Source organism: Ambystoma mexicanum, chromosome 6q, assembly GCF_040938575.1.
Source record: "Ambystoma mexicanum isolate Mex_15411 chromosome 6q, UKY_AmexF1_1, whole genome shotgun sequence".
NCBI classification, from domain to species: Eukaryota; Metazoa; Chordata; class Amphibia; order Caudata; family Ambystomatidae; genus Ambystoma; species Ambystoma mexicanum.
The window spans coordinates 498,912,939-498,938,659 of record NC_090937.1 but is presented as its reverse complement, the minus strand read 5'-3'; positions in this window follow the sequence as shown (position 1 = coordinate 498,938,659).

Sequence of the window (25,721 nt, the reverse complement as noted above, 5' to 3'; positions counted from 1 at the left end):
GTTTGTTTTATTATTTGCAATACGCAAGCCTTGCGAAACTTAGTTACAGCCACAAAAATATATACGTACACATATTGACAAGGTCAGCGATATGAGGTGAATAGAGAGAGAAGTCAAACATGACACCAAGGTTGTTCGCCACCCAGGATGTTGAAGGGAGGGGTTAGGGTTAGCATACTTTGTATGTACATTGTACAATAACATTTATTTACAAAAAGACAATCATATTACAATTATTTAAACCAGGATTTGTCCTTCACAACCAGCTCTGCTTTGGGTGGACATGGCACAGTGGCGATGTTTGGTGGCAATGCATCAGTGCTCTGCACAGAAACGTTCAAAATTCCATATCTGTGCTTCTCGAGTACAGCAAAAATAAGGCTTTTTACAAAGTCTAACTCCATTTCCTCATAGACTGGTTTGATGACCCATTGCTTACTTCTTTTAGAAAACACCTTAGCCCAGCGAGGCATCCTTACATTACCCGTAGTCCTAGATTGTTCACGGCAGAGATTCTCGTTATGGGCCATGACCGCAAGTAGAGTCCTATGTTTCATGCCCTGTATGGTGAAATGCAAGCGCTTTGGCCTGTACTTTAGGCACATATTGTGGAACACCTCCAAACCTCCTGTGTGACAGAATTCTGTCAGTCCCCTCAAATCTCTTGATAGAGTTTTGTCGAAAACAATCTTCTCAATGGCTTTGTGTGTCGGTGAAGATGGAATCAACCACTTCTTCTTCCGTGCCTCCTCTGGGGACAAAGGGCCATGTTCACATTGGTGGAAATGTTCATTTGCTGTCCAGCGGTGAACGTTGGTACAGTGGTGCATCAGTGACCGCCATTTTTCAAGTAGTATTTCCACTGACCCCTCACAAGTTTTTGAGCTCCACCAAAGATGGTTGGTGATAGAATGTGACCACTGCAAAATACTTTCAAAACCTTTTTTTTTCCCTGCAGCCGAGATTTTCTTATTGATTGATTTATCAAGATGCCATACGTCAAATTGATGTTTAATATGTGGGAACTGCTCTCTCATTGTCTTGGCAATTGAAACGTGTCTATCCGTGGCTATGAGGTCGATGTGCATTCCTCTCGATTGTAGATATTCCACTGATTTTATAAAACCTAGTTTCTCCATGGCCACTGAGGATGTACATTGTGTTACCTGCACGACCACCAAACTCACAATTTCCTTACTATCCATGTCCTGAAAGTGGTAGGTGCAGTACTTGGCAGAAAATCCCGGGCTGTCGTACTGTCCATCCCCGGCTAGCCTGAATCGTTTCCCTTCGAATGTACTTGCTAGAGACAATTGTTCAATTTTCCAAGTATCACTAATGGCCGGTAACAGAAAATCATGTTGGTATTTGTAGTACTGCGTTTTAGAAAGGAAATGAAGTCCCACAAAATGAAATAAAGACTCTAACTTTCTAAAACTGGACCCACTAAAAAGTGATGCAGCTGCACACAGTAAATTGCCTGCTGGCAGCTTCCCCAGCATCAGTTGTGCAGACCATGAGAACACATGATTTAATCTACAGGCGGCATGTATTTTGATGTTACTGCCTTGTTTTTGACAAGTCACATGAATCAATGGCCTCCGACATACTTTCCCTCTGACGGAATGCCCACATTTCAGCATACTTATAATATCCATCAAACAACTGTCGAATACTATGTATTTGCCCTCTTTCATTAGACTGTCGTCCGGTGTCACACTTGTTTCGGACTGCATCATTGAGGACATTTCACCACAACTGAAAGAAATATCGCCGATATCACCTTCTGATGCGTCGGTGAATGCTGCTGCTGATTCATTCTCTGTCATTTCAACATCTGTTACTTCAACATTGATGGGAGAACACAACATTGTCGATAGCTTTTTTGTGTCAATTTTTTGGCGGCTGTAGATTGTGTGAATTGATCTGCGACTACTTCCGAGCTATCCTCAATACATTCAGTATCATCTTCTTGTGGTGGTGCAGTCGCACTGTAGCAATAGTCCATTACAACTTTACTGGATTCTCCGGACACATTCATTTCATGTTCTGGCCATTGGATATGAGCATCTCTAGTCTCAACACGCAGCGTCTGAATTAATAGTTCCTCCATAGTGTAAATGGTCTGGCAAGCAACATCTCTCATTCGCTTCACTGTCTGTCTATGTATAGTTTGTAGACCCACGGGTAACTACAGGACAGATTGGAAAAGGGATGTTCAGTTTAAACACAAGATAAAGTATAGTACAATTGACTGGAGAAAAACATAAAATTGTCCCCAGCACAAAGGAATTCTAAAGGTATGAACTGTTTGTAACCAACCTTATTTTTGTTTCTTTTCTTTGCAACTTTCTTGACTCGACCTTCAACATCTGCACGCTGTAGCTCCGATTCGTTTCCGCATCTCTTCCTTTCCTCTTGCGCTGCAACGACTATATTTTCTGTATCCGCATAGACAGCACGGAATGAGGCTCCATCGACTCCCTGAAACATAGTACTTTCATTACTATGTATCACAATATTGATAACATAAAACACATGTGAAGACAACACACAGCTACATCTCAATAGCTCAACACGAATTAAACATTGTGTAGAACAATCAAACGACAAGTATTCAAGCTCTGATGACCTAGTTCCATGGAACTGTCAGTATCCATACCTCTGGCTCTGCATGGAATGCCATGAATGATTGTATTGGAGAGGAGGCATCAGCAACTCCCTGAAACACAGTACTTGCGTTAGTATGGTTTTCAATATTGTAAACATAACACACACTTGGGGTCGACGGCACAGGTACATATAAAGAGATAACCACAAATGATGCCTTGTCTAAAAGAATCAAGGAATATTTAAATATGGTCAGATTTAATCAATTTATTTCTCGATTTCTTTACATCTGCATCATCTAATTGGGATCTTGTGATTGTAGTGGAAGCTCCATCGTCTCCCTGAAACACAGTACTTGCGTTAATAGGGAAGAAAGTATAGCAAATGGAATCACGTTATATGATCACGCTCGATGGAGCTGTCAGTATCCATACCTTGTGCTGCTGAAGAATATCTATGGATGTTGTAAATGTGGTGCGCACTTCCAGAAGCTGTTGTGCCGATTCGTATCCGCATGGTCCCGCTTCCACTTCCCCTGGAATTACTTGAATGTCAGGCTCCACATCAAGTGCGTGGGTTGACGCTTCAACAACTGCCTGAAACATAGTATTTGCATTAGTGAGGATTACAATATTGAAAACACAACACACACTTGGGGTCGACTGCACAGGTACATATCAATGGCTAACCACGAATGAAACATGGTGTAGAGCAATCAAACGACAAGTGTTCTAGTCCTGATGATCACGGTCGATGGAGCTGTCAGTATCCATACCTTGTGCTTCTGAAGTACATCTAGGGCTGTTGTCAATTTGGTGGACGCTTCAGCATCTCCCTGAAAGACAGTACTTGCATTAGTATGGATAACACTAATTATAACTGAAAACAAACACCAGGGGACGACAACTAAGGTGTATATCAATTGGAAAGCACTAACCAAACAATTGGTAAAATAATCACACGATACATAAAAAGTATTACTTGACATGCATTACAAGTCTGTAGCGGAATAGCCAAGTATGATTACCTGATAGTCGCTAGAAGTAGTTGATAACTGCGGGCACGTCACGAATGTAGAATGTTCTTGCTTCAGATTCAGTGGATAGTCAAGCAGTTGTAAAGGTAAATTATTGTTTGATAATGAAATGCAAATATTAATAAATTGCCATGTAAACCGACAGAATACTTGAGAATAATGCTATTGAAAATGTGCAATATAGCACAGTTCCCTGTGACCATAAATAGATTTCCTTTGAGGGTTATAAAATCGAAAAATAATGTATTGATAAATGTCATTATTCAAAAAGCTATACACTCATATTAATATTGAAAGTATTACAAGGGACACCAAACCAAACACCAAAAATATCAATTAATCCATTCAGCTACCTAAACACTACCGCAAGGCCTAAAGCTAAATCCAGACACTTGACTCACCAGTGGCGGAATGTGGACGAATAGAGTTGGAATAGCGTTTGCGAGCAATTTTCGCGTCGTTCGCCGTTTATTCTTCTTTATTACCCAAGATGTGGCGGACATGTTCGAGGAAAAGTTTCGGCTGCAGATGCGGTATCAATCACCCATCTTGTCCTCAAAGACTTGCTGGACTCTACTTTCAAGCTCTTCCGGTGGATATCCGCAATGTCTGACCCATTCTCTTATTCGATCAACAGTTTTAGGGAATACATGCATTGTAGTGCCTTCAGATTTAGCATTGGTCTTCGAAGGGCAACCGCTAATCGAACAGGCAGGTATTGTTGAAAATTCTGAAAAGTAAATATCAAGATTATTATAAAACCTTGATGAATAAAAATGTCATAAAAAAGTAAATGAACCATACCAAGTTCAATGCAAGCTTTGTTTTGGTCGCCGAAACTATATCAGTTCATCATGTGCGGCTTAGTATTTGCATAAGTTTCAGAAATGTTTTAAATTATGTGACTAAACTCTGAACATGTGACTCGTCCCTTGGATGTTCTGTCTTGCACGAGAAGGAAATATGCTTACATTATAGACTGGACCCCCAAAGGATGCAATTCAATGACAATTGACACAGATGAAATTAAATAGATCTATTGATAGCATAACAATTGAAACTCAAGTCAATAGAAATGAGACCAATGACCATAGCACTATTGGGTACTGTAATCGCAAACAGATAGAAATGTAAAAATGCCCGAAATATGACTAGGATACATGGCCTTACCTTGACCAACAAACAGTTGGATTCTGCAGGCTGAGCAGTATGTTGCAGGAGAACAGGTAGATGGCCACAGGTAGCACACTGACGAGTTTGCTCGAAGCGGTCACAGATAGGACAACGATGAGCAGATTAGCACGGATCTCAGTGCTTCTCAGGTAGAAGGTTCAGGTGGTATTATGTGGTTTGCAGGGGGGCGGCCTGCCTCAGGGGAGGCCTGCCTGGAGACACGGGGTCTGAGGAGGACATGTGAGCGATGGCTCCTGGGCATGGGATATCTTTTGAAGTGTACATGCTGTTTGGCACCTTGGCCGTTTGCGCCCGTGACAGCCCCCCATGCCAGCGCTTATCCCCGGGTGCAAACCGCCTTTGATTGAGGGGGTGGGATGGATGGGCCTGGGGCGTGCAGGCAAGTGTGTGGGAGCGAGGGGCCATCAGGCCCCTCTCATCCTTTACTTCTCAGTAGAAACTTGAACCAAATGCCTCCAGTAGTGGGTTCGCCCCTTGCCCTTATGTGATGTTAACTTTGGTAGACATTTGCGTAGATGGGACCACTGAGCAGGACACGGGGCATCCATTTTTGTACCCCCTTTCCACTCCATCTTGGTGACCAGGCCTCACTGCGCAGAGCACATGCCCCCCACCCTCGTTCCCACTCTGACTGGAAAACTCCAGAGGTATTTGCAACAGCTAATAAATGTAACACATCACTCTTCCTCTGAGATCACTGTCCTGCATGTGAACCAGCCTGAACTAAGCACATAGCTTGTTCATCTCCACAAACGTGTCCTTGCCCACGCACCCTCGTCAGTGGAAACTTACTCCCATTCTGACCCGGTGTCCCTGCAAGGTATTCTCTTCATGTGCCAGATCACTGACCACGCCATGATGCCTACCTAGCAGATCCCCAACTAACATTAGACCCCTACTGCAGTATATTGTTGCCTATCAATAACAAATGCCACATACCGGAGATTCTTGTGAGCACAGACCCACACTTCAAACAGTGTATTATAGTGGTCAAGACCCTTAACCTAAGGCCTGTATAATCCAATGTTAATTGATAGTATAGATATATGTGTGACTTTTATAGAGACATAACCGACTGAAAGACTTTGAACAAGTGTTATTTAGTGCATGCGTTATTGAGAATATATTATGTTAGCTTAGATAGTGACCACCCTGCTTCACAGCAACCTTACCTTCACCCTTTCGGAGCACAGATGTCTGACGTCCATCCTTGAATGGAGACACACTTGATTCATTTAAAAAATTGAAACAACCGTTGTTAAAATATATGTGGTGTTTTATTTTGTATCTTATTTTGATGACACAAAAATCCAAGACTTTACACATTGTACAGGTCAGGTTGCAGCCCAGCGAGAGAAAATCCCCTGTACTGACCGCTGTCACTTGGGAAAGTTTCTCTTTGACACGAACGGCACAGGCGGGTATTACTCTTCGAACGCGGTGTCCAAGCCTCCCGTGAAGCCACCAGGTAAAGGAACGATAGGCCACCAGCCTGGACCACCTGTGAAAAGGAATGAAACAAACTGTTTTTAAATGACCAAGATAAGTTTAATAAACGTTTGTTGTCAATGACAATTCTTGTAACTAATGGCATTCTCCTCGGACAATTGCTATCTAGACACTGCACACTATTGAACGACTTTCATGCGTTACAATTATATATATATGTAATTTTGGATATAGTAGAAGACCATGAAATAGGAGTGGCATGCCAAGCAGAGTATACTTACCCGTTACTCGGATTTCGAGGACGAACAGTTGCGCGAAGTTCGTGCATGAGCACCATCATTATCCTCAACACGGACCGTGTGAGGCAGGCTGCCCTGAAGTCTGGCAGCTCGGTGTTGCATTGCAGTCGTGGCTCACCTCCCCGAAATGTAGGCCACGCATCCCGAGTTTTCACAGCAGCAGCAGTTCTCGTCCTCGGTTGGCATTAGCTCGCACCGATTGCATGTGCACTAGGTGGAAACACCGTCCATGCGACTAGGTCCAGGCTCTTCAACTGTTGAATCATCCTCCCAACTGCCGTCCGAAGACCCATCGTTTTTGCGTGTTTCCCTTTCCAGTAGTTCCTCCTCGGTATACTCGGTCTCGTACATGTAGGGCATTATTGTAGCCATTGTGTGTTAAACAAACTAAAATAATTTATAGCGGTGGTACTGGTATCTGTTCACACGGGCTACAAGCAATGAAGGTAGCTGACGAGAGCACAGAAACGAGTCACAGAATACTCAAAGTAACACAGAGAGAGGAATGGAATCGGAAATCTGCTGCTGTGTGTTGTGAAACGGTCTGTTTATACTTATTGAGGAAAGAGGCATCCTGCCATTTCCATGGCGACACGTCATTAGCTGAAGCGCAGTGACTGTTGACACGAGACATGCTTTGGCGTTGTGAAATGGGCGGCACGCATCTGCTGATGACAGGCTCAGGGGCGGGGGATATGATTTAGTGCCGCAAATGCAGGTCAGCCAGGGTGATGGGGCAAGTGATAGGATTATCACAAAATGGCAGCGCCCTGATGCCTGTTTTCGCGTACGTTTAATGGACGAAAAATCGGGTAAGGTCCATATGAAATTTTTCTAAAATCGAGCGACTTAGGCTTAAAAACACATGGCCGACCCGTAGGGACAATTAACATTTTTGACCGAACCATTCCTTTAAAACTAGTGTAGTCATTTATGAAACTGCCCACCCATGGCCAAAAAGGTGACCCATTCTGTAAAATAAATCTGACCCCAACATAGAATCACTGGTTGGCACTTCGGACAGTGGCCTATTGCCCTCTAATTCAGTCCAAGCCTGATAAAATGGCCACTTATCTTCAGACATAAACCATGGGCACGTTGTATCTGGCCTGGGTGGTATGGTTTCATCGTTCTCTTAATTGCCATCCTCATAATCAAGAAATCACGTCGTGCACTACATTTTCTCTGCTAGACCTTACAGATTGTCTTTCCCAAACTGATGATTTATTTTTTCATTTAGCTTTTATTCAATGCACACACCTCTCTCGGTTATCAGCGTTAAAAAGCCGAAGCAAACCAGAATGTAACACTGTTCCTGACACAAATAGTTGCTGAGGGGACTCCTTGGCAATTTCTGATAAAAACTGTTCTCGCCAGACAGTAATATACTCTGACGTCAACATGTCTAGAGCGTAAGATATAGTTTCAGCATAGTCTCAATTATATCAGATTGTGGGATCCTCAGCTAGTGAGAGGAATCCTGCACAGTCATCCCGGAACCCCAGCCTAAGAGCTCCTCCCATGTAAGCAGAGCAAGGCACTCTCTACCTGATCCTAACCCTGGGTGAGGATCACAGGGGAGGAGATGGCTGTCATGGGAAGTGATGACTCCTTTGGGAGAGATGCAGTATTCATCTGCTTGTAAGGATAAGTGACCTGTAATCCCCAAATATCTAATGGCATGCTGTCATTGTAAAAGTTTTTCTCATGTAGAAACACAAAGAACCTTTGTGAAGAGTTACCTAGGCAGAATAAGTAATATACTTTGGAAATTCCTGAATGATATGTTACATCCACTAATGACCATGATGCTGTCTTGTTCAAAAGTCTTAGCCCTAATGATAAATCACACATCCCTCATATAACATCTCCTAACTTTAATAACATTCATTTCAACAATCAAACAGAAATGAGAAACGAGGCGGGATAGGCGAAGAGAGTTAACTGAATGCCTAATCAAAACCCTTAATTGGCGAGATATGAGAGTGCATGAAGGGCGCAATTCTCCGTTTACGAGATGTCAACTTGGGGAAACCTGTAACCCACATTGCCAATAGTACAGACATTGTAACCAATATATAAATGGCACGAAGGTCACATTTCTCCATTTATGAGAAGCCAATTTGGAGATACCTTTAACCCACATTGCCAAGAGGCTATCTAAAAGAAGGATCCAGAATGAAAAATTGGCACAATTCTCCATTTATGAGATGTCAACTTGGGGAAACCTGTAACCCATATTGCCAATAAAGAGACCGACTGTAGTGCTATGAGTTTTCTTCTTGGCAGGGGAGTGAACCAGGAAGGCATCATTTATAGTTGGTCCTCGCAGGCGAGTAGAACAGGAAAGAAACAGTTGATTGGAAGAAATGTGGTTGTGGTAAAAAGGTGTTGTGGATAGACATTGATAACTATATCATTTTTACAAACTATTGCATCACCAAAGGTAGTGGCTGTGCTATCCTGACAAAAGCATTCCATTGGAAGAACAATTATGATGAGTTAAGATTTATTTTGAAACCTGAGAAATACATTGTGTGGAGGAAAACAATTGTCTTGGTTTATGAACTTGTGTTTTGTGAAACCTATATTTGCCTTGTCAAGAAGGATATTGCAGAGGAGATCTAATGCTTTAGTTTTTGGACAAGTGTTTATGAAAAAGACATTTGCTTTGCCAAGTGGAAAGATGCAGTGGATGGAAAATACATATTGTGTTGAACTGAACAGATTATTAGTGAATCAGAACTTGTCTAAAGTTATTCCTGAATTGATCCAGAGGAAGGGACCCCAGATCTGGTCACAAGGAGTACTTTCTAAAAACTATAAGTTTGAACTTTTGCAATGTTTTGTTGAACTGGAGTGTGCTACCAAAAAAGATCTCAGACCAGGTAACCGGACAGATTACCTGGCAAAGGAATATGGCAAAGTACTATTTTATTCTCAATTTAATAAAGCAGAGTCAACTGGCAAACAGCTGACCGATGCTTGTACACACACACACAAGCTTGATTACACAGAGGTCTTATAACCCAACATGCGTCATATATGACATCATCCTGCATGGCAAACCATAAAACGTATTAGCGGGAGGGATTGGTTAAGGGAACATGTCTACTTATAGAATGTATATTGGTTAGTACTTTGTCTGTCTCTTATCTTCATTGGCTGTCGGGACAACCCTCAAACTACATCTATGGCAGCGGATTGGTCTATGAAACATTGCATAGCATGTTGCCCCACAGACACACTGATTGGTTGGGATTCTCACCCAACCTTGAACTTTTGGCTCGGCTAGCAGCACGTATGAAAACCGAAAACCGGGTATTTGAATCACATAAGAAAACTCACTAGTTTCCTAATTAGACCATCATCTCTCATCAGACCAGCCATGAGCCAAAGTTTCCCATCCGTAATTGACCTTGTAACCTGCTCTCTGTTCTAGGACATTCAAGAGAATGAAAGCACATCACTATATTCATCCGAGGCTTAATGACTAGCCCTTGTTTTTGACCTCTGAATCACATGCGAAGAGATCACAAATGTGTCAATATCTGCCTCTTATTTATTACTATTTGATTTAATTATACTAATTATACTGGGTGTTATTGCTCCTCTTGGCCTCTATAGACTTGCTCACTCTACCTTGTATTGACTTAATACACATTTAATTGTCCAATTCTTGGCTCTTGCAGATGTTTTCTTCTTCATTAATCTAAGAGAAATATGTCTCATCCATGGCTTATGTGTCTACCTCCCTTCATTCTTGCAGCTATTCCTTAAAAATAGCATCCTTGATCCCAAGCCAACATTGACTCCTCTTTGTTTTGCACATAAAGCTGTTCTCCTAACTTTGCAACCCTGATTGGCTTCTGAGGGAGTTGAATTGAATATTTACACAAGCCGACGTCCATTTTCCAACTATGGCCATCCTTACTACGTTATATATTCCTCTATAGCAAGCTTCTATGTATCTTTTTTACCTTGCGTTATGGCGTATTTACACTTATTGATCAGCAAGTTACATTGTCTTCTTTTGCATTCATGATTACTTTATCGTTTTGTACATGTTTCTCTTATTGCTTCAATTACATCATCACTTTACATATTTACATATTGTTTCAGCATGGATTTGTATATCTTCTCTATGACACCAATCTATCCATGTCAGGATTCACTCAGCTCTCCATGATGTCCAATGATGCAAGCTGGCATCCTTTCATACGGCATCCTTCCACGCTTTCAGTGTCAGGGTACATTTGATACGGTTGTCTGAGTGCATATCATCGCTCGTACACTCGATGAGGAATAGGCATAACACATGGAGTATCACACAAGGCACTTCTCCTGCCATTCCAGTGTGACAACAGTGAGGTGGCGGAAGTTAGGGAAAATGCATCCACCTGCTCCTCTTCATTCCCCCTTCTGAAAGAGTCATCGACCACATTCCTTTCTTCATTCTCCTCTATCATCTCTTCATACTTTCATTTCTTTGGGACCCATATCTTTGTCAGCTGCATTCTTTATATGTTCATCCACACTACACTTCATGTAGGAAGCAATCCCCTGATGGCAGATAAAATATGCACCATCCTACATATTTGAATACTCCTTGGGAAAGCAGAACTTTGGCCCTGGAGGTGCAAGGGTACTTTTCTTTATGCTCTCCCAGTACTTTCCTCATTTTGCATCTGCACACCAGTTCCAGCATCAATATCAATCATGATCTTCATTCCAACTGCTTTCATGGCTGTCTTCTGGCATTGTCCCAAGATGATCCTTATTAAACAAAATCCTAGCAATACCAACACTAGTACTGCTCCAAGAAATTTGAAAGCATTTGCCAACCAAGGCTGAAACTGGAACTGCACTGGTCACCTGGCTACCCTCTGATCTCTGGCCCACGTCCCCTCCCCACCAGTTGCACTCCTGCACTGCCCCCTGGCAACCCTTGCACTCAGGGACTGTTTCAGTATCCCTACAGCCCCCTACCTGCACTAGACACCTGTTGTCTGCACTTACCACCAGCTGGCTGCACTTTTTATTTATTGTTTTTATTTATTTACTGTTTATCCTATGCACTGCACTGCCCCCTCCCCTTTCCCCATTTGCTTTTCCCCTTCCCCCCTCCCCTGCACGATCTCAATGACACCTGGCCTAGTAAGATCGATGTCTCTGTCTTCCCTCTGTTCCCCCTCTCTTGCCTCGTCACACCTTGAAACACTTGTGTATAGGCACGTTATAAATGCCATATCATATCATTAGTTGGAATCCATGAAAACAGAGACAAAACCAGCTGTCCTCTTCAGTCTTTTCAACTTCATCTTCCATCTTTGTATGCAGCGTTGGCAACATCATTTTTGCTTCTGTCAAAGTTCCATTGTCTTCATCATGGGCAGGGAAACATGTACAGCAAGAAGGCCTGATCTTGGCGCACACAACTACTTCCATTGCTTTAATTAAGTCCACAACATACCTGTTCTGGAGGACCATGAGCCTGATTGCCCTCAACTCTTCTCTGATTGCATTAAATCCTTTTATTGTCATGTTGATCATTTGGAGCAGCTCCCATCTGGTGAGTTGCACCCACTTAGCATTCACTGCAGTCTGAATTCATGGCAGGAATATAGCTGTAAATATCACTGCTGTTCTGCTGAACAACCTATGCTCATCTGGAATGTCATAATAGGCTTCTATTGATTTTGTTGAGAAGCAATTATCTCTCCTCTGTCTGCTTCAATTCAGCAATAATTGTATCCCTAGGTGCATGTCCTTTTTTGGGAAATATGTAATCTACAGGTCACTTTGTTGTACTACTAAGGCTGGTATGCTTATCAGCACCAATGAACAAACTCCTCTTTATTTTGGTTGCAACTTTATATATGCTCTTGGTCCACAGGTCCAATAATGTTTCATCAGGCCGGCTATTTCATCCTTCATGCCTGGTACATCAAAAACTCGGCTACACTTACGGTTTTCTCCAACATTCACTGTGTCATTATTTCTGAAGCATAAAGACACATTCTTCAGGGGTAGTATCTGGAATAGCCCTCCCCTATCATCGACCATTCTCAACAATCTTGTAAATTTAGGCCATTGGGTTTTGCATTCCTTTTCTGCATTTGCCACAACTACTTCCCATTGTTCGATTAATGCTGTTGCTCTGCACACAACCAATCCTTCAGCCCATCCTTCAGGAGTAAGCACTGTTCCTTTAATTCTACAGCATTCTTGTATTTCCTTCCCATTCCTAAACTTGCATTGTAACATCTTGTTTTCTTTATTAGTACCCAGCGAGGGCGCAATCAGAATGAAAGAGCCATTCTGATTGGCAATCGCCGAGTCGTTACCAGGCCGGGAATCCCTCCATCGGGATTACACAGCCGTTGTCCCCGGCAAGGGGCGTGGCAGCTCCTCAGCCAATGAGGAGCATCAAAGCAGGGCCATCCTCGCTGCGAGCCTCCCCAAGGCTGAGAGGCTACCTTCGCCCCCCGCCGGGGACAGAGGTAAGGCTTTTTTTTTACATTCCCACCCTCCTCCCACCTCCCTGCCCCCCCACCCCACTTACCTTCGATGCCTTGGGCCCGGCGGGGGATGATGGAAGCCTCCAGCCGTGTGAAGACTTGTAGCGGGGCGATCCCCGCTCCGAGCCTCCACACGGCTGGAGACTTCCATCGTCCCCTGCCGGAGACCCAGGTACGTTTTTTTTTTCCTTATTTTTTCCCTTTCCCCTCCCTTCCGCCCTCCCAACCCCACTTACCTTCTTTTTTTTCGGGAGAGGACACGCTGGAAACGCTATTGTTTCTAGCGCGTCTGCCCAGAATGGGCGCCATGGAAAGGGAAAACGGACTCCGTTTTCCCTTTCCATGGCGGCCATTTTCTTTGATGTCTTTGACGTCTTTTAAAGCTTTTAGTAGTGCCCGGTCACGCTGTTTTTGTGGGCCGGGGTACTAATAGCTATATGCCCCTTGCGGCGGGGGCATTACCGACTCTGGTAATGCTCTGGGGCCTTCGTTAAGGCCCTCGCTTCACTAGGGGCCTATAACTATGGGCCCCGGGGCATTACCTGAGTCGGTAATGCCCCCACCGCTCGGGGCATGTTGCTAAAATCTTGATTCCTGTTCCATTTATTCCAGGCTGTTGTATTTTATTATTTGATGCATTGTTTCGGGCTTCTGTCTTGACTTTATATCTTTTTCATAATGTTCTTCTCTTTGAAATGTTGCTTTATTCACCAACACTACCTATGCTGTTCTGCCTTGGAACTGTCCTCTGGTTAGGCAAAGTGCAAGGTACGACAGGCAATGTGCCTTTTTCACTAATTATTCAGTTGCTATAAATATGTTAGAGGTTCCCAAATCATAAGTTATAAAGGAGCACACACAGCAGCTTTCATCTGATGTTCTTCTTCCGAACTTCTTCATGTGATGATACCATAAATGAGCCAAATGATCAAGATACGACTTTAAATATTCATGGTCTTCCCCAACACCCCTTTTAAATCAAAATAAATGCCTAGTAAGATTATACAAAATGCTGTTTGTGATTTCATCATGGGCAACAGTAAATGTTTCATTGTCGTCCACCATATCTATATTGTTTCTTATAACTTGTCTAAATGTCATAATGATCAGGAGGAAAACACAAATCATAATACAGAATGACACCACAATTATTATTTCATTGAAACTCATTGATTTTCTTGATGGCAATGAGCCTCTTATTTTCTAAAACCTCCTAATTTTTGCTCAAACTCTTAATCTGTTACTCTGTACATCTCTATGAATCACACCTTAATATAAAAAACTGCAAGATGATTGCATCAATTATTCTAAAAATAATATGATTGTTCTTAGGATTTCCAAGAAACGTTATGACGTTGACGTATATTATTAGAGCTGGTTAAGACTGTAATATGTAGGTAGAAACAGCTTACAAGAATGTGTGTAATGTTATTGCAATAGGTAACATAAAGATGAAGAGTAATTTTCTTCTTTCAGCTCTTGTACTTCAATACATTGTCTCTTGAGCCTATCTAAAAAGTTCCAGGATAACTGCAGTATGTTTACTCCTTCTCAAAAGTTAAAAGATATTGGGCCTCATTACAACCCATGCCGGTAACTCTCCGACTCCGCCATGGCGGAATGGGGAATTACCACCCCATTCCGAGGTTGGCAGAGTGGTAATTCCCCCTTCCGCCATGGCCCTTCTCCATTCCCATTTTTGCCACATAGGGCATAATGGGAATGGGGAAGGCGCTAAGTACTGTGCCGCAAATTGCGACACCGTACTTAGCACCAAGGTCCCTTTGCGGCATGGTTTTTAACGCCTGCAAAAAGCAGGCGTTAAAATCACCATCCCGCAAAGGGACCTTGTAATCAGGCGTTAAGGGTCGGCGCCGTTTACGGCGCCGTAAAACCCTTAACGCCTGACTCGTAATGAGGCCCATTGGCCTTTAGTCTAGGGTGCTGCTGTGTTCACTTTCATTATCTTATATACATAAAGATATATCCCGCCCTGAATCAAAATAATCTCAACGGAAGGAGAATTTAGGGGTGATTACTTAGTTATTGCTTTCCAGGTGACCTTTAAGTTGCATCAATCATCTAATTGAATTACTTATGAACGTCTTAGAATAATTGAGCTGGTTGGAGAGAGAAAACATTTTTAGATAAAATGTGCTTTTTAATTCATCATGTTAATCAAAAAATAAAAACCATTAATACAAGTATACTCAGTGCTCAACATAGATATCCGTAATGTGTTCCATAATACACATATCATAATCAAAGAAAGCATTTATCTTCATGATTCATCACCAAAAACATTCAAAAATCTCCCAAACAAAATTAAAATTTCGAAATGTGACATTAATAGTGAATTTTGAAAGGGAAAAACTTAAATTCAGTTCCCTGGTTTGACGCCCTGTGGTGGGTGTCTTGAAAAGGGCTCCCTATATATTTTCCTTGTAATGACTCTATTAGGGAAATGAGGCCAGAGTTAGTGAGAGTTCCAAAAAGAAAAATATTCTTAGTTCTTGCGCTTTAATTTAGCCATGTATCTGGGTCTTATATGGTAAAAGAATTCTTTGCCTACGTGGGGCTTGGTTCTCAACCAAGCTTTCCACGTTTCGGAGGTCCTTCAACTTTGTTGTTCGTCCGCCTTCATCAGAGCGTCTTATTCGAAGACCCTGTGTGGATATAAAAAAGAAAAAAAGGGGGGTGGTTTTAAATTCCCTCTCTCAATGTTAGTCAGTATATATCTGACTCCATACAGTGTGAATGAGACCTCTAATGTATCGGTTATCTTTACTCTTGGCCATAGAACGAGTCTGCATACATGGAACTTCTTCTCATCATTCACTGTGGGTAGTTGCAAGATGGGTCGGTTTTTCTCCTTTATATGGCTTGATGTTGTCCATAGCTTGGCTACTGTGGTTGTGACGTCTACCACCTCGCGTGGACCTTCAAAGAGGGGAGTGCTCCAAGTGCATACAAACTTTTGTACCAGCACCTGGTGTCCTGGGTATGGACTGGGTTGTTTTAACAAATCCTCTAACTCAATAGGTTGATCTGTTTTAATCGCTTCTCTTTGACCTCTCCCCTCAGTTCTTGACCTGTTGAGATATGAAAGCAACACTTGGAGTCATTGTTAGGTAATCATGCACCTCATCACCGAATGTCTTCGCTACACTATGGGCATCAGTTTTGAACTTAGCTGGAGATGCAAGGGGGTTCTCATGCAGCATTCAGTCACAAACTTGTGAGGAGTTAGATGGTGATCTGAGCCAGGCTGATTCCATAGAGCGCATAAGGCTAGGGGTAGGCAATGTAGTCATACCGTCTTTAGAGTCATCTTGATCTTTGCAATCCTTTTCTTCTTTAGTCTCTTTAATCGTTCACAAACACCATTTGCCTATGGGTGCTATGGGTGATAAGCGGAAAGAAACCCATGCTTAATGCATACTAGAATAACTATTTGCTTGAAAAACTCATTTACAAAGTGTAGTCCATTGTCAGACCACAAAACCTCACACATACCCCATCTTAAGAACACTTCACGCACAAGGAACCTGGCAGCACACGTGGCATCAGGATGTGTTCCTGGACCTGCCTCGATCTATCTAGAAAAAGGACATATAACAACCTAGTGCAGTAACAGTTGCATGTCTGCAGCATATCTACAGAATCTATATGTAGGTGCTGAAATGTGCCATTGGGTCTAGGTATTGCTCCTCTCACTGCTCGCAAAGTGTGCAATGCAGTACATTTCTGGCACACAATACAATTTACAATAAACTGTGCCACATGCTCTAATAGGATTGGCGAAAACCACTCTTCTGTTATTGTAGCAGTTAGACTCTCTTGAGTCACATGTGTGGGCTAGTGGAGCTGCTCCAGCGCTATCCTCAATAATGCTAGAGGCACAACTGGCTTTCCAGTACTACCCTGTCTCCAAATTGCCTCAGTTGGGGATAAAGAACATCCCTGCTTCTTCCGTAATTCCTTCTCCTTTTGTGGTGCTCGCCCTTGTATCTTAATTAACTGTACAGTAGACAGCATGTTAAAGCCCTCTTTTACCAACACGAATTGTCCTGTCCACTGTTTAACACTTTCTATTTTAAAATTCGAAATGGTTGGGAAAAAGGCAGCCTTTTTGGCTTCTAAATTTGCAGCTTCATTTACGCAATAAAAATCTGTCCTTTTGGAATGTGCTGCACATTTTAGGACTGCCAGAGTCTTTGGGAGTGCTAACACTTCAATAGTGTAGAGGAGGTCCCAGATCTGACCTGCACCCCTGCCCCCCATTGCGAGTTGCCAGTAAGGTACTCACCGTGGTATCTGACGTACGAGGAACAGCTGAACCAACAAAGGGCGGCAATGGGCCGCTGCCTTGTGAACATTAGAAGAGCAATACCTGTTGAAATGCCCATAACCAGGCAACCCTGGGCAGCACGGTACCCAATCAGACAACCGTACCTGCCATTGGTACGAAATGATGAGTATTTACAGACTGTCCATGAGGAAACCCCGAAGGCCTTAATGGAAGGCCAATGGAAATAGAGTAAGGTCCTAGGCAGCCCTGAGAACAACCAGAAGTGGCTACTGCACCCTCGAGCTGAACATTACCTAAGTCCATCTGGAGGACTCCATTAAAAACTGAAGGGGACTCACAGTGCCCCTGGGGCAAACAAATATCTTTCAAGTGGATTGTTGTACACGAAAAGGAAATCAAATCCTGTGAGTTTTCATGGAGGGGAATTGAAAAGAACACATTCTTTAAATCTATGACTGTAAAATATTTTCCCTTAGATTGGATGTTGCACAATATTGTTGTAGGATTAAAAAATAAAGGAAACTCAGCTTTGACTATATTGTTTAGAGGGCGAAGGTGCTATAGAAATATACACAACCCCCCCCTCATCGATTTTCTCACTAGGTGCACAACTGTGTTACATGGGGAATCGGATGGTACCAATATTCTTCGTTTCATCCAAGTGGAAATGGTCTCGAATATACCTTCATCCACCTCTCTGGACATGGATTAGTGCTTTGCATGTGGCAAAAGTGCTCCTGGTTTAAGCTTGATTTTAACTGTTCCTACTCCATGTAATAGACCCATATCATATGGACATGTGGTCCATAAAGTATTTGGCACTTTCTCTAAATCTTCCTGGAAAGATTATGGTGTGTTTTTTACCATCGCCGTTCTCTGTGGTATTTTTCTAGTCTCAACTTTAGTCCAATAAATAAGACATATAAAAAATACTAATTCATCATCTGAATACTCATCCCTAAACAGCTCCTCATCAGTCAAATCTGACAGCCTACATCCTTCACTGAGGCTATCACTGCTCTCCATCAACTTCCCTCATCATCTGTTCCATGAAGAACCACCCTTTTTTCTCTGACCACTGCTGCTTCCAACTCTAAGGGGATAATTTGCGCTTTTTCATCATCCATAGGGACTTCTGGTCTGAACAAAAACTCATCCAGTACTCTTAATAGTTTACCTATCAATCTGGGTAACCCCAATAACAAAACAGCCACTCCATACAAAAATGCTTGTGGGTTCAAAGGGACCCCTTGTAATGCCTTTTGGCCTGTAAATGCTAGCATATGCTCTTTCACATTCATATAATGTATCCCTGGAGTGGAACTCATTATTCCTTCATCAGTAAAAGATATTGTCATGTTGAGTTTCGTCATTAAGTCACGCCCTAATATGTTAACTGGAATCTGCCTAGAATATAATAATGGCATTGACATGTTCTGTTCTCCTATAGGGATTGGTAATTTGTCTTTAATAGGAACTAAGTTCATCATCCAGAGACTACCTGTGCATTCATGGCAAGGCCCGACATTGGGTATTTTCCCTCATGGTCACAGGAACGAGTGGCTCCAGCGTCCACAAGAAATGTAAATGTCTTGCCTCCTATTGTCACCTTGGCCCTTGGTTCCCTTTCGAGGTCTTGTGTCACTGAGAGTATTGAACCCATCAAGTTGCTCTGTGGGCTGTCCTATTGTGGATATAAATTCATCCTTATACCTGTGAAAGGATTTCCTCCTACCACAGTCATACTGCCAATTTGGGTGCAAATTCTTGCTGGACTCCTGCAGTCATATTTCATTGTGGTACCATAGCCTGTTGTGTCTGCACTTGCTGGGGTTGTACCTTTTGTGCCTGCATGGGCACTTCCTGGGATTTCTCTAGTGGTGATTGCATTTGTAATGTGGCTTGCTGCATTTGCTGTGGTTGCAGCTCATGTCTGAACCTGTGTGTTATATTGTGCATAATATTCCTGTGGTTCTGTATTATATTGCGGAAACATAGCCCATCCACCCTCGTGGAGCCAACCAATTTTGCTGTATACCTCCTCTGTTTGTACATGTTCTGGCTATGTTGTATGCCCTTAAATCTACCCTGTCCTCCTCCTCTAGGCCCATTCCCTCTTACTTTTGGACAAAAATTATACCCACTCTGATCTGTAGAATACACTATGTTGTTCTGCTCTGTTGGTTCCATCTCCCGTGTCACCCCTCCTTCATTACCTGTCAATAGCGCTCCCTCTATGGCTATTTTGGACACATTTTTTGCAACTAACTTTACTTCCTCCTGCTTCCTACTCTCAGCTTTCTTCTTATTCTTTTCCTGGATTAATCGACAGTGAGGCATAATCGTCAACTGTATTTCTGGCCATGGTTTTGCTTCCAATCCCACATGTTTCTTCATTTGCTGTTGCATTGACTCGGGCAGTCCCTGACACAAAATGTGGTAAAATAATGCTACCGTTGTATCCCATGGTTCACGCGTCTCAAGGCGCCAGAAACAGGGTCTTCATCCTCCCCCATTTTGCCAGTCATAATCTCACCCATTTCTGATGTATCAGGATGTTGCACTCGGAGCACCCACCATCTATCTGCTCTGCAATTATTAAATGCTGCTCCATCATGTGTCGTGTTTTGTGCAGTCGCACTTGTGTATCCTGCTCACTTCCAAATGCTGTCAGCTCTCTCCCCTATAGTAGCTGCTAGCAAGCCTTTTATGTCACCTATAGCTAATTCATTACTGATGTCCTTCTCTCTAACTCATAGATCCATGTTCCATGCACCGGAAGGTAAACTCTGCAATTTACATCTTAAATTGTCTTTATCCATTTTTCAGCCATGGAATATACTGTTGTTGTCCTCCCCCTTTCTTGAATAATGGGAGTTATGAAAATCTTGGTCCATAATCATACCTGCCTACCCTTCTTGTCTTCAAGGCGGGGCTAGTCTCGCCCGTTTGTCCCCGTCCTAGTAGTGCCCTTAATCTGCATACATAATGCGGGGATACATCCCCTGCACTGCGTGATTGTGCTTGTGGTCGATCAGAATATGGTGTTCATTCTGGTGTATTTTCTTTGGGGTCCTGTAAATCTGCTAATTTTACTACTTTCATTTGAAATCCTGCATGCGCCCTCCCTTTGTGCTCTTTCATTTTCTTCCCTTTCTTCGTCTGACATCATTATGTCCCAGCTTGTATGGCTATTATCCTTCTCTGCATCATCAAGGTCGAAAGCATTCTGTGCTTGTCTGTTATGATGTCATCTGATATTTCCTTATCTTACCTGTGTATCTTGGCAATGTCCTGCATAAGTGGAGAAGTTGAGTGTCCCCAATGGTGACAAGTCGAGTTTGACTGTCTATTCTTACCCAATTTTTTTATTCTGTTCTTTATTTTATTAAATATACCACACTGATCAATTGTGAGCGGGCACAATCAATCGCTGCTTAATTATCAAAAAATCAAAATATGTTATCTGCTTTTTAAAACTCTACACAACAATGTTCTTTTTGTTCCTTTGTTTACACTTTCTATCATTTTTTATATCTTGTGTTCTATCATTGATATTTTAAGAATCTCTTCTTTATTTATTCTTTTTTTTAATTTTGATGCTTCTGATTGACGTCAATCTCTTGATTAAAAATCAAAAAATGCCCCTCATTTTTTACTATAGTTTTATATCTATTAGTTTAAACACAATAAAAGCTTTACAATGAGATGAGTCACTTTAATGCATGTCTTTAATAAATGTATCTTGTCTCATTTTTACCCCATCTTAGAGTTTGATGCTCACTCTTGTTGGCTTTACCTCAGGTATCCTTAACACCCCTAGTTGAAGTATTTTACTGCATACTGTTCCGTACCCTTCTGTCCCTTCCGTCCTCTTGGTATCTACTTCTCTTCTTTATAATCCCCCAAAATCCTTTTACACATATACATATATATATATATGTATATATATATATATTCAATGAAAAAACTTTGCTAAAGGGACGTTATGGTAAAGTTGCACTAATAAAAACGTATGAAATTCAATGAAAAAACTTTGTTAAAGGGACGTTATGGTTAAGTTGCACTAATAAAAACCTATGAAATTCAATGAAAAAACTTTGTTAAAGGGATGTTATGGTTGAATTGCACTAATAAAAAACCTTCGAAATTCACTGAAAAACTTTGTTAAAGGGACGTTATGGTTAAGTTGGACTAATAAAAACCTATGAAATTCAATGAAAAATCTTTGTTAAAGGGACATTATGGTTATGTTGCACTAATAAAAACCTATGAAATTCAATGAAAACACTTTGTTAAAGGGACGTTATGGTTAAGTTGCACTAATAAAAACCTATGAAATTCACTGAAAAAACGTTGTTAAAGGGACGTTATGGTTAAGTTGGACTAATAAAAACCTATGAAATTCAAAGAAAAAACTTTGTTCATGGGATGTTATGGTTAAATTGCACTAATAAAAAACCTTCGAAATTCACTGAAAAAACTTTGTTAAAGGGACGTTATGGTTAAGTTGCACTAATAAAAACCTATGAAATTCAATGAAAAAACTTTGTTAAAGGGACATTATGGTTAAGTTGGACTAAGAAAAACCTTTGAAATTCACTGAAAAAACTTTGTTAAAGGGATGTTATGGTTAAGTTGGACTAATAAAAACCTATGAAATTCAAAGAAAAAACTTTGTTAAATGGACGTTATGGTTCGCCCACGTAGCCGTGTAATATATATATATATATATATATATATATATATATATATATATATATATATATATATGTATATATATATATATATATATATATATATATATATATACACATATATATAATTTACAACACAGACCTTCCCTTTATTTTGGCCACTTTCAATGTTCTACTTACAGCCGAGTCTCAGCTTGAGTCCCTCGGCATCGACTCTCCCTCAACCGACCAGTTTGCCTTCCGTCAATGGGACTTCTGCGGGGACCAGACAGGAATTTCTTCAAAGGGGGACCTGCAACCATATCTTCCTACACTTGCTTTTGCGTGCCATTCTGCACAGGAAACTCTGTGGTCTTCTGGCTAATGGCAGGAGCAATCAATCGTCTGGGAGCCTGGATCTGGGCCTAGGTCGATTAGACCTGAACCATCCGCATTGCTACCAAAATGTGCTCTAGCACATTGAAACATCTCTTATGATAGATGGCATTACCAATAAAGATCCCAAACCAAATAACTGGACAGACTCAAAGAATATGGCAAAGTACTACCTTATTCTCAATTTAATAAAGCAGGGTACACTGGCAGACATCAGACTGATGGTTACACACACACACACACACACACACACACACACACAGAGAAACTTGAATACACAGAGGTCTTATACCCCAGTATGCATTATCTATGATGTCATCATATGTGGTAAAATGTAAATCCTATTAATGGGAGGAGTTGCTTAGGGGAATGTAAGATCAAAGAAATATCGAGGCTGAGTACCACAAATGAAATACACCAATCACGGGCTGAAAAGATTCACAGATCTTTTATTCTGCAGTTTACAAAGAAACACAGATACAGATAGCTATCTGGCTCTCAACACCCCACAGCGTATACCAGCCTGACAATGAGAGGTGTGAGAGAGATGGACATCTAAACATTTGTGCTTTTGTACATTTTCGAATAATATTGTCCAGCCTCTCTTCACGTTAATAATACATGGTCTAGAGTTTGTGCCTAGTTCACATACAGCTTATACAATAATATGCAGAAGGATTACATATGTTTGCATTTCCATAAAGATAAAATGGTGTTGTATGTTCTCGGATCCCGCGGTTAGCCTTAGTCTATATTCCTACACAATGCAGTTCGGCCTGTGTCTACGCTTGAGGTTTACTTTACATTGTTCCAACGTTTACAGATGGCAATTCATATGGAGCGCAAGGTCTCTTTACCTAGTCTAAACAGTCGGCTCTCGGATAGTCTAGACATTAACAGGACTCAAAGGTCGGGAGGCTTGGTTGCAAGTTGAAAACACAGTCCACCATTTTAGAACAGAGTATCGTACGAACACAAATCAAAATGGCGGATGAATCTAAAAATGGCGGCGAAGTCGATCCAAAATCAGAATCTTGCAACACGGTTTTCTTCGTAGAGCACTAGGCTTAGGCCATGATTAATCACAAAGGAGGCACTATACATTTCCCGTTTCACAGGAACATGTCTACTTACAGAATGTATATGGGTTTGTACTTCATTGGCTGTCTCTTATCTGTGAGACACACCTCATACTACGTCTAATTAAGTATAATAATGATTGTAGTGGACAAAATGGCAACAGATTGGTCTATGCAACATTGTATAGCAGGTTGCCTCATAGACCCACTGACTGGTTGGCATTCTCACGGTACCTTGGACTTACAACTCGGCTAGCAGCACATAAGAAAACCAAAACCCAGGTGCTTGAATCATGTCAGATTATTCCCTACTTTCCCAATTAGTCCATCATCTCTCAATAGTCCGGCCACGAGCCAAAGTTTCCCGCCTGCAGTTGACCTTGCAGATGCTCTATGTTCGGGGACATTCAAGGGAGTGTAAGCACATCACTATCTTCAGCTGAAGCTTAATGAATAGTCCTTGTTTTCGACTTCTGAGTCACATGTGAAAGGATTACAAATGTGTCCATTTCTGCCTCTTATTTACTGCTATTTGCCTCAATCATACAGAGTGTCATTGCTCTTCTTGGCCTGTAGAGACTTGCTCACTCTACCTTGTATAGACTTAAACGACCCCAACGGAAGGGGAACCGACCCTGAATACGTTGCTGTGGTCCTCCCCTGGACCTGGACCTCCAAACCCACGGATTCTTCCCGATAAAGGTCCCCCCCATGCCGGGACCTAAGATGGCGGCCATCTTTCGAAGCTGATGTCGCTGGAGAACGCCAGCCGCTTTCGCAGTGAAACCGACTTGTAAAATGCTACCGAGGGGAAGAAGAACCGAGGGGAAGAAGAACCTCTCCCTCTGCAGCGGGGAGCCAATTGGGGGCCCCCGACTGGGCCCGTGCCTTGGACTACGGCACCGAGTGGGGCCGCCCTGACCCCCGGTGCGGGGGACCCCTGCCATCGTTAGCCGAGGAAGGCGGAGGTGAGGAGAGTGCTGGGCGAGGGCATAAACTATTTGAACAGGTGCCATCGTATATTCCCCCGAGAACTTGACCACTAACTCTGCTCGAATCGGATCACCCTGCTTTTAGAACCATAAGCGCCCCAACCTCGCCCGCCGTCATTCGCCTCCACACGACCGAGTGACGCCCATCATGGCGGCCAGGAACAAGACGAAGGCAACCACCATGGACATGTATGTGTCCGCTAAAGCTAAAGCTCCTCCGCAGCCATGCGCTTCTACTCCTGAACCTCCTCGAACAAATCCGGCAGACCCTCCCGAAAACCAAGCCCAAGTGTTAGAGGCAATTGCATCACTGCGCGCATTTATAGATTCTAGAATCGGAGAGTTCAAATCCAAGCTACAACTCATGCGCCAGGATGCCCGTAATCTGACAGAAAGAGTAACCTCTGCCGAATCAACCATAAAGGAGACGTCGGGAGATACAACGGAGCTGAAGGCCAAGGTGCTGGACTTAGAACGGAAGGTGCTCACACTCGAGGCCAGGGCTGAGGAGGCCGAGGGCCGAGCCAGACGCGCCAACATCAGAATACTGGGGGTACCGGAGGGAATTGAAGGCCCGAACCCGACGGCCTATATAGAATCCTTGATACAGCAGGAGGTGGGCGCCGGAAAGCTGACGCAAGGATTTTCGATTGAAAGGGCGCACAGATCGCTACAGAAGAGACCCCCGCCAGGCTCACACCCTCGCCCTATAATTGCCAAAGTCCTCAACTTCCAGGACAGAGAGATCATCCTCCGGCACTCCAGAGAGGAGGGCCCCATCGAACGTGGGAGCTCGAAGATTACGATCTACCCCGACTACACCCCGAAAGTCCAGCGGGAAAGGAACTCATTTGTGCCGATTAAGGCCCGACTCAGGCAACTGAACCTGAAGTACATGTTACTATACCCCGCTAGACTGAAAGTGATCCACAAGGGCAGGGCGATTTTCCTGGAATCCCCGGCAGCCGCAAACATGTGGCTAGAAGACAACAATTTAGCTGCAGATAATGACCCTCAACCTACTGAAAATTGTTGAACCCCCCGAGACATTGAAGATACCGTGACTCATAAACCCTATTTGGACGTAACGTGAACGATTTAAGAGAAGGTAAAATCACCCAACAGCTAGCAAGGATGATACGGCCCTCGCTCAGCCC